We start from the raw sequence: 8,410 nt of genomic DNA, 5'->3' as shown, positions 1-8,410 counted from the left end.
ATCTGTGCTCAAAGATGATCATAACATGTATTTGGGACAATGTATTTACAAATTCCTGAGAAGAATGTAAGGTGGACAACATGGGTCTGATTGTCCTAGTTCAGGCCCAGGAGGCTCTCTCCACAGGCAGAATGGCACTGGTGGAGGCTCAGCTCCCCCTGAGTGACAAAGAGCTCAGGCTGCACCCAGGAACCTGCAGCACCCAGAGGCTTCCTGCAATGCATGGCATTGGGTGGCATGGCTAGCTGGATGGCTCTCGGGGGCCTTGTATCCACTCTTCCTATTCGGCAGTGAGGAAACAAGCCCAGAAAGAGCAATCAATTCAACTAAGGTCACCACGCAGACAGAGGCACAGCAGGCTCAGGAGCCAGACCTTCCCAGGACCATCTCCAGCCTCTGATTTAGTCCTCTGCCACCCTGCCTTTTATCAAAGTCCAGATCCTCTACAGGACAGACTGGGTCAGAGTGAGGCCAACCCAGTAGGGCCACCCTAGCAGGTTGGGTCCCAGAGATCCAGGGGACAGGGTTCGCCCTTTGACTCTTTGGCGGATAGAAGAGGGGTCTTCAGCTTGCAGAGCTAAAAGGCCACCTCTTCTTCGGGGAGCATCATGTGTCTTTACTCTCAGGTTGGTCCACAGTAGTATTGGGAGCACATGGCTCAAAATGGCACGAAGGAGAGACAGGTGCATGGCGAATTGATTCATTTCCTGTGCAGCAAACACCTCCCACCCTTGGTACCATGCTTCTTGTTTAACCTGTACGGTGCTGTGACATTTACTGAGAACACCCTAGCTGCCGAGCACTGTGCCCAGATTCTGTCGTCGTCAGCACAACCAAGAGTTGGTGTGATTATCCCTCTCTTACAGTTGGGAAACCTGAGGCTCAGAGAGGTTGAGTGACTGCCCTGTCCACACCCTTTGCTCAGAGTACCAGCTGAGAGAGGAGGTCTCCCCACCAGAAATACTCTCCTTCTCCACTTCCTTCTGTGCGCCCAGGAGGCTGAACTACATTGAGATAGGCAGAATAATGGCCCCACGAAGATGTCCATGTCCTCGTTCCTGTGAATGTATATGTACATGGAAAAAGGGAATTAAGGTTGCAGATGGCATTGAGGTTGGAAATCAGCTGACCTTGAGACAGGGAGATTGCCCTGGATTACCTGGATGAGCTCAATGCAGACACAAGGGTCCTTTATGGCAAGGGGGAGGCAGCAGGTGTCAGACTCAGGGCAATGCAGTGTGAATGTGGGTGGCCTCTGGAAGCTGGGCAAAATAAGGGGAGAGATTCTCTCCTGGAGCTGCCAGAGGGATGCAGCCCTTCTGCACTTTGATTTCAGGCCTCTGAGGCTTGTTTTCACATCTACGTCTGACTGTCAGAGCTGTAAGATGATACATTCCTGTCGTTTTCGGCCACCAAGTTTGTGGTTGTTCATTGCAGCAGCAAGAGGAAAGTATGCAGATACAAACAGCCTCCCCTGGCTCCCTCGTGCTCTGCTCCCAGGAGTTCTGTCCAGTGGGGAGCAAAAGCAGGAGATTGGGAGGAGGAAGAGGGAGAGATTGAGGTGTTGACCCCCCCCACTGCCTCTCTGTAGCATCATTGAGGTCTGGAGCTGTCCCTTGACCAAAGGCCCTAGCTCCTGCCTGCAGCCCTCCCTGCACAGCCCTCTCCACTTCAGTGCCAGGAGTGGCCCTGCCTCTTGCTGTGTGGGGCTCTGGTGTAGCCCACTCTCCCTGTGGTTTCTCTACACTCTATGTCCCCTTTGCTGATAATTCCTGTATGTTAAACCCTCCTCAGGTCACCTGGTCATCAGTATCCTGCCATGATCCTGACAGATGATACCAATGGTCATGCCCACGGCTCCACCTTCCGTGGAGGGGTAGCCCTGCCAGGGGTCCTCGTCCAATGCTCAGGGACGTCTTATGCAGGCGTGTTTCCCAGGGGCCCCAGCACTCTCTTCCCCTTCTATCTATCCATAGCAATCTTACCCACCACTGCTTCCTTTCCCTTTTTGCCTCCAGGGGTTACAACCTCTTTTGGATAAATCGAAGTGTCTTCTTTGAACCAGAAATAGTTCTGCTTCTCCTTTGCCTGGTTCTGCCTGGCAGAAGTGACCTTGTTTGGCATCACCTAATGGAGACTGTCAGGGTTAGAAATGGCTCGAGGAATGGGCTGCCTGCTGTGGGGACACATCTGAACAGGATTGCCCAGGGGCTTAGGCTGCAAAAGACCCACCTCAAAACCCATTACACACTAAAGAGTGTTTGTTTTCTCATGTAAGAGGGAAGCCTGGAGGTAGAGTGGTCCCAGCATCAGCCAATTTGCTTCCTTCACTCTTCGTCCTTGACATTTTGGCTTGTTCTTTTGGTCAGTTACCTACTAATAAATACCCTTGACAGGATGCCCAATTGAGGCATCACGTGCTTTCAGCAAAGGCAAAAATTAGAATGTTTTCTGCCTGCCATCTCTTTCTATCAATGGAGAAAAATCTTTCTAGAAGACTCGTGTCCGATTTCCCCCACTATCTCAGTGGTCCTGGGCTGGGCCAGTCACCGTGACTACCCATGTGAGTAGCCTCCGCCCCAGCCCAGGTAGTATCTTTCACGTGGATCAATTTGCTTTCTTTAGAGCATGGATCATACCTGCTATCACCCCATTTATCGATCATCTGTGTCCTCTACTGGCATGTGAGCTTTTTGAGGGCAGGGACTCTGTCTAGTTCACTTCTGTATCTGTTTGCAGTCCCTGGTCCTGAGACCAGAATAAGAGACCTTCAGGCGATATCTGATGAATGAGTGAGGTAGTGAGTCCTTTAGAACCCAGAAAGGCACATACGACTGACAGCACATCCCTTCCCTATATGAGGATAGAAGAAGGATGAGGAAGACATTGTGTTTCCAAGTTCTGGGAGCCCCAAGGCTGGGCATTTTGCAGGCATCCTTGACCATCTCCACATGGTGTTCAGGGCTGACCTCAGAGATTTTGCAGGAGCTCCCTAAGGCCTCTGCCTTGGAAAATTCTCTTAGTTTTTTCTTTTTGTTTTGTTTTGTTTTTTACAAAGGAAAGATATTTATGCGCAAAGCTACTTATCTTTGTAGCAGTTGCAGATAAATCTTCTAATTTACTGGGGAGCTGACGCCTTCCGAGAGCCAAAATCAATGTGTGTCACTGTAAATCCAGGCTGGGCCTCAGCATCCACTCACACCAGCTGATTGATGGACTTTGCTTTGGCACCAGGCTTGGCTGGTGGAAAGATGGGGCAGTTGCTGTTGGCAGGCTCCTGGAAGCCTCCTTCTGGGCCAGATCCTGTCTCCTCACCTCAATTCTTCCCAACTCTCATGTTCCCAGGTTAGCCCCATGGCCCACGTGGCTAAGCCCCTCCTGTTTGCTCATCAGTGCTCAACTCATCCTACAAAGCCCAGCTGAGATGCTACCTGCTCCTGACAGCCTTCTTGTAGTGGCCTCTTTGGAGTTAACCTCTCCTTTATGTTTCCCTGGAGATGTGTCTGCAAAATGCTGCTATGACAACCAGCTTCAAATGGTAAGGTGGCATGCACCTGCCACTTCCATAAGACAGGAGTGCTGTGAGCAGGGCATTCCAAGCCCCTGTTCATTCACTGAGCACTGACTGTGCCACTCACTGTTCTTTGGGTCCAGGGATGGATAAGACACAGGCCCTGTCCTGGAGGGTACCCATAGTCTATTCAGATTAATCAGGAAGACCAAGAAGAAATTAGATATCACAAGGGTTCTAGGAGAGGGTGAAAGATGGGAATATATGGTCAGGACGCTTGGATAAGACTAAGAGGTTAGGCCAGCATCCCCCAGGAGGCTGTGATTGTACTGAGATCCAATAGGAATTAGTCAAGTAAACAAGGGGAAGAAGGATGACCCAGGCTGTTCTGGAGGGTTCTTTTGGCTGGAAGGTGCCGAGAGTTATTTTGAAGCAGGTTATTTCCCTGACCTTTTCATGGGCAGGAACTGGAGTGCACAGGCACTAGAACTAGCTCGCTGCTTCGGTGCTGGTGGGGCTGGACTCCACCCACTCAGTCCTGCTGCATTCCACCCCTTGTAGGAGGGGAAGTGCAGGTGAGTGGATGCAGGAACTGGGGTGAGTGCTTTTGGGTGCTGGCAGTGTTTAGGGTGGTGCCTGCAACCCCTGAAGCCCCAGAAGGAGCGTTACAGTGCCGTTACCAGTGCCGTTTGTGGACGGCTTAAGTGTTAACAACTCAGTGGAGGGTCAGTGTGACAACCTTTTGCTACCACACTTGTAACACCTGAGTTCTTGTCCACCCTTGTCCACAAGAATAAATAATCCACCCCTTGTTTACCATCCAGGAGAAATCAGGTTGCAGGAATGAATTGGAGATGGTAAATATGGGGGATTTTATTGCCAATGGAAGTGACTCTCAGGGGGAAAGGGAGCTAAAAGGAAAATGGAGCGGGAAGGTAAGCTTCCCCTGGAGCCCAGCTGGGGACTCTCTGAAGCTACATCATCAAGCTGTCCCTCTGAAGTCAAGCTGCTTTTCTCCAATATCCAGCTGTAGTATCCTATGTCCAGCTGCTTCTCCTCTCTGCAGGATGAGTTCTGGGCTTTTTACAGGCAAAGGATAGCGGGTGGGGCGGGCCATGGGTTGTCTTGGAAAAGGCAACATTTGGGTGGGGAAACAGGGATGGAATTTCTCACTTTGGGCCCTGGTATGAGGCTTTTTGGCTTGAGGGTGGGCCCTTGCCGGGGCCCCACCCTCTTCGGCCCAGAATTTCCCTGCTTCCTGTCCCTATCAGTTTGGGCCACCTTAAGGAAGGGTGGGGAGAGGGAGGGATGTCTGAGGCCTGGCGTGGGGTGAGAACTCAGTGACCCCCTCTGTCTCTTTCTGTCACAGGCCATGTGGTTTTGCTCTGGAAATGTGTCTGCTTCCTTCTTCTGACTCTAAGTGCCTGACTGGCCTGATCTCTACTCAGCACCTCTTGTCTAGAATTCAAGGCTTTTGTTTGCTTTTTATTTCCTGCTTCAGTGTTCGCTAGGTTCAACATGGTCTCTCCACTCATGAGCTTTCAGCTGGGCATTGTCAGAGATTAACATCTTATCATTTTTCATGGAGCAAATCAATGGCCACCCTTCCTGGCTAAGAACCCTGGGTTTCAACTTCTCTCCCAGCAGAGGGGAAATCCCTGAGCCAAGCCCTGGCGTAGAGGAACTGTCAGAGTCGTTCGAACCAGAGCAACTCCATCCTGAATAGGGGCTGAGTAAATTAAGACTGAGACGTACTGGGCTTGCATTCCCAGACGATTAGGCATTCTAAGTCATAGAATGAGATAGGAGGTCAGCACCAGGTACAGGTCAGGGAGACTTCACTGACAAAACAGGTCACAGTGAAGAAGCCTGCCAAAGCCCACCAACACCAAGATAGTGACGAGAGTGACCTCTGGTCATCTTCGCTGCTACACCCCCACCAGTGCCATGATGATTTACGAATGCCATGGCAATGTCAGGTTATCCTATATGGTCCAAAAGGGGAGGGGTGAATAATCCACCCCTTGTTTAACATCAAGAAATAACCATAAAAGTGGGCAACCAGCAGTCCTTGAGGCTGCTCTGCCTATGGAGTGCCCATTCTTTCATTCCTTTAGTTTTTTAATAAACTTGCTTTCACTTTATGGATTTGCCTCAAATTCTTTCTTGCATGAGATCCAAGAACCCTCGCTTGGAGTATAGTTTGGGACCGCTTCACAGTAACAAAACTTCCTTTAGGTCCTGAAATCCTTTTTCTTTCCAATAGTCCTCATTAGAATGCAATTGCTTCTGGGACATGGGACAAGTAGTTTGTTCCAATCATTTAATACCTGAGACAGGACCAGTGGTCCCCTTGAGACCTTCATTACCCCTTGGCTCAGGCTGGTTTCCCTAGGAGGGAGGGGTGCAGGTAAGTGGGTGCAGGAATCAGGGTGAGTGCTTTTGAGCACTGGCAGGAGTGAAAGTCCATGCGGATCTGGTTGGGTTCACCTGAGGGGAGGATCCAGGTGTGTGTGATTTAATGAGGAGGGCAGCTCTTCAGGAAAAACCTGTAAGGGAGTAACAAGGGTGGGGTATGGTGAATTCTGTGCATCTTGGCCATGCTCCAGTACCCACTAATTCCAACTAATTCCATTACACGTGGATCTAGGTGTTGCTGTGAAGGTATTTTGCAGATGTGGTTAACATCGACAATCAGCTGACTTTAAAGAAGTATTATTCCAGATAATCTGGATGGGACATTATCCAATCAATGAAAGACCTTAAGAGCAAAACAAAGGTTTGCCTGAGGAGAAAGAGACACCACTGCTGATCTCCTTCTGGACCACCTGCAGATTTAGACTTGCCAGCCTCCAAAACATGTAAGCCAATTTTCTGAAAACCCTGGAAAACCCTGACTAATACAGGTCGGGTGGGGAAGGAGGGGAAAGTTGAAAGTCTAGCTGGGGCCTTATGCTGAGAGGGTCTCTGGAGGGTAAATCGCTGCAGAGAATCTTCCCTGCTTGAGACAAGGGACTGTGCTTTTGTATGCCTGCCCTAGTCCATCACTGGCCACCCAGGGGCAGGTGTGTGACCCCCCAGCATCCTTGTCAGATAGAATTCTCCACAGCCCTCCAGCAGCTGGGACTTGCGTGCACCGAGGGTACAGAGATCCAGCTGGTCCCTGACTCATCTCCTCCCTCCCGCACCCCAGAGACCCCGGAGAGTGGAAACCATCCCTCTCCCTTCACAGATGAGGATCCTGAGGGCTACAGCCAGAATTCAACCTCAGGCCTAATGCCAGAGCCAGGTGCCTCTTCAGGAGGCTGGAATGAGACGGAGCTTAGCCTCTCCAGTCTTCCCTAGCCACCCTCCCACCAACCCCTCCTTCTCAGTGACAGAACATCCTCTGTCATCTCAGTGACATTCGTCTTCGTGGGCAGTTAGCTCTGTAACAACATCTTTCGGTCCACAGCAGTTGTCAGCGATGGTGAAGGGCACTTGTTGGCTGAAACATGGCTCTGCACATTATCAGGTGCTGGTTGTCTCCACTTGGAGGCCTGGCCCTAATTTATTGCCAGGCTCAGGTGCTGTCAGTGAAGGGACACAAAAGGCCCAGCCCCTGAACGCAGCCTGGATTTTACGTAGCCCCCTCCCACCTTTCTATGCAGGAGTCTGTGACCCACAGCCCTCTTCCATGGCCCTGTCTAGGGCAGGCAGAAGCACCCTCTTTTCCTCATTCTTAGGAAATAAGTACTTAAGGCCCCTCCTCTGGGCTAGTCCTTCACTATCGGCATGAAGCCTGGAAAACTGGACGGAAGGAGAGCAAGCAGGATGTGTGTTTGTTTTGATTCTGGCCCTTTCTCCAACCTTGGTAAGTGGTTTGATATCCCTGAGTCTTAGCTTTCTCTGTGTAATAGGGATAATGTTATCCAGCTCACGCGGTGTTGAGGGCATTAGATGTAGCGTATGTCATAAGGTAAGCTGAATTCTTAACCCTGATTCTCCACCCTTTGCCATATCCAGGACCACTGTCAGGCAACTGCAATTCCTCCACTGAAAAACAGAGGAACTTCCCCACCATTTGACCTTGGGCTCGGCCATGTGGCTTATTTGGACCAGTGGAATATTAGTAGATGTGACAATGTGCCCATACAGCAGGGCTTGTGGTCTTCCACTTCCGTTGTCACCCAGAGAAGAACATGCCCTGGGCCAGCCCATTTGCCCAAGAGAGTGAGAGACGTGGAGCAGATCAAGTAGCACACCTGCAGACCTACAGCTTGAGGAAGAGCCTCCAGATCAAGTGCTGCCAGGCTCACCCAGACCCCAGGGTATCCCTACGGTGTGTGACAAACCAATGCTTATTATTGTATATCACAGACTCTGTGGTTGTTAGACTAATATGTATATAAAAGCAACTCATCCTGGCACACAGTAGGCATTCAACAGATGCTGACTGATATAAGAAGGTATAAAATATATATGGTGTGACATTCTCGGTTGTCACAAATAAATGAAGCATGAACGAATTAACGGTGATAACTCAGAAGCATTTAGAAATGTTACTCTAGGGCCAGGCATGGGGGCTCATGCCTGTAATCCCAGTGCTTTAGCAGGCTGAGGCAGGAAGATCGCTTGAGTCCAGGAGGTCAAGGTTACAGTGAGCTATGATTGTGCCACTGCACTCCAGCCTGGACAACAGAACAAGACCCTGTTTCTTTTAAAGAATGTTACTTTAGAGAAGAATCGCTTTCCCCAAATAGGGCATCTCTTCTTTGCTTAATAATAAAGTAATAGAAGTGATATTGGACCCTTTCAATCTAACCCGGGTCAGGTGCTGCCTTCTAACCTCTATTGATCAAAACTCTACTTGCCCCATTTAAATGCAATTACTGTTTCCACTAGCCTGTGAGCCCTGAG

The 8,410-nt window shown here is 50.1% G+C and overlaps 1 long non-coding RNA gene across 1 annotated transcript; it reads left to right on the top strand.

Annotated features, from left to right (window-relative positions):
- The first annotated feature begins 3,258 nt into the window (after positions 1 to 3,258).
- On the top strand, positions 3,259 to 5,655 carry LOC116529622. Its single transcript, XR_004259569.1, has 2 exons — positions 3,259 to 3,538; positions 4,336 to 5,655. It is a non-coding gene; the product is annotated as an uncharacterized LOC116529622 (long non-coding RNA).
- Positions 5,656 to 8,410: the final 2,755 nt, after the last annotated feature.

The sequence above is a fragment of the Sapajus apella genome, unplaced genomic scaffold (assembly GCF_009761245.1).
Source record: "Sapajus apella isolate SASKATOON/1434 unplaced genomic scaffold, GSC_monkey_1.0 scaffold3, whole genome shotgun sequence".
Classification (NCBI taxonomy): domain Eukaryota; kingdom Metazoa; phylum Chordata; class Mammalia; order Primates; family Cebidae; genus Sapajus; species Sapajus apella.
This window is presented reverse-complemented; position numbering and strand designations above follow the sequence as displayed.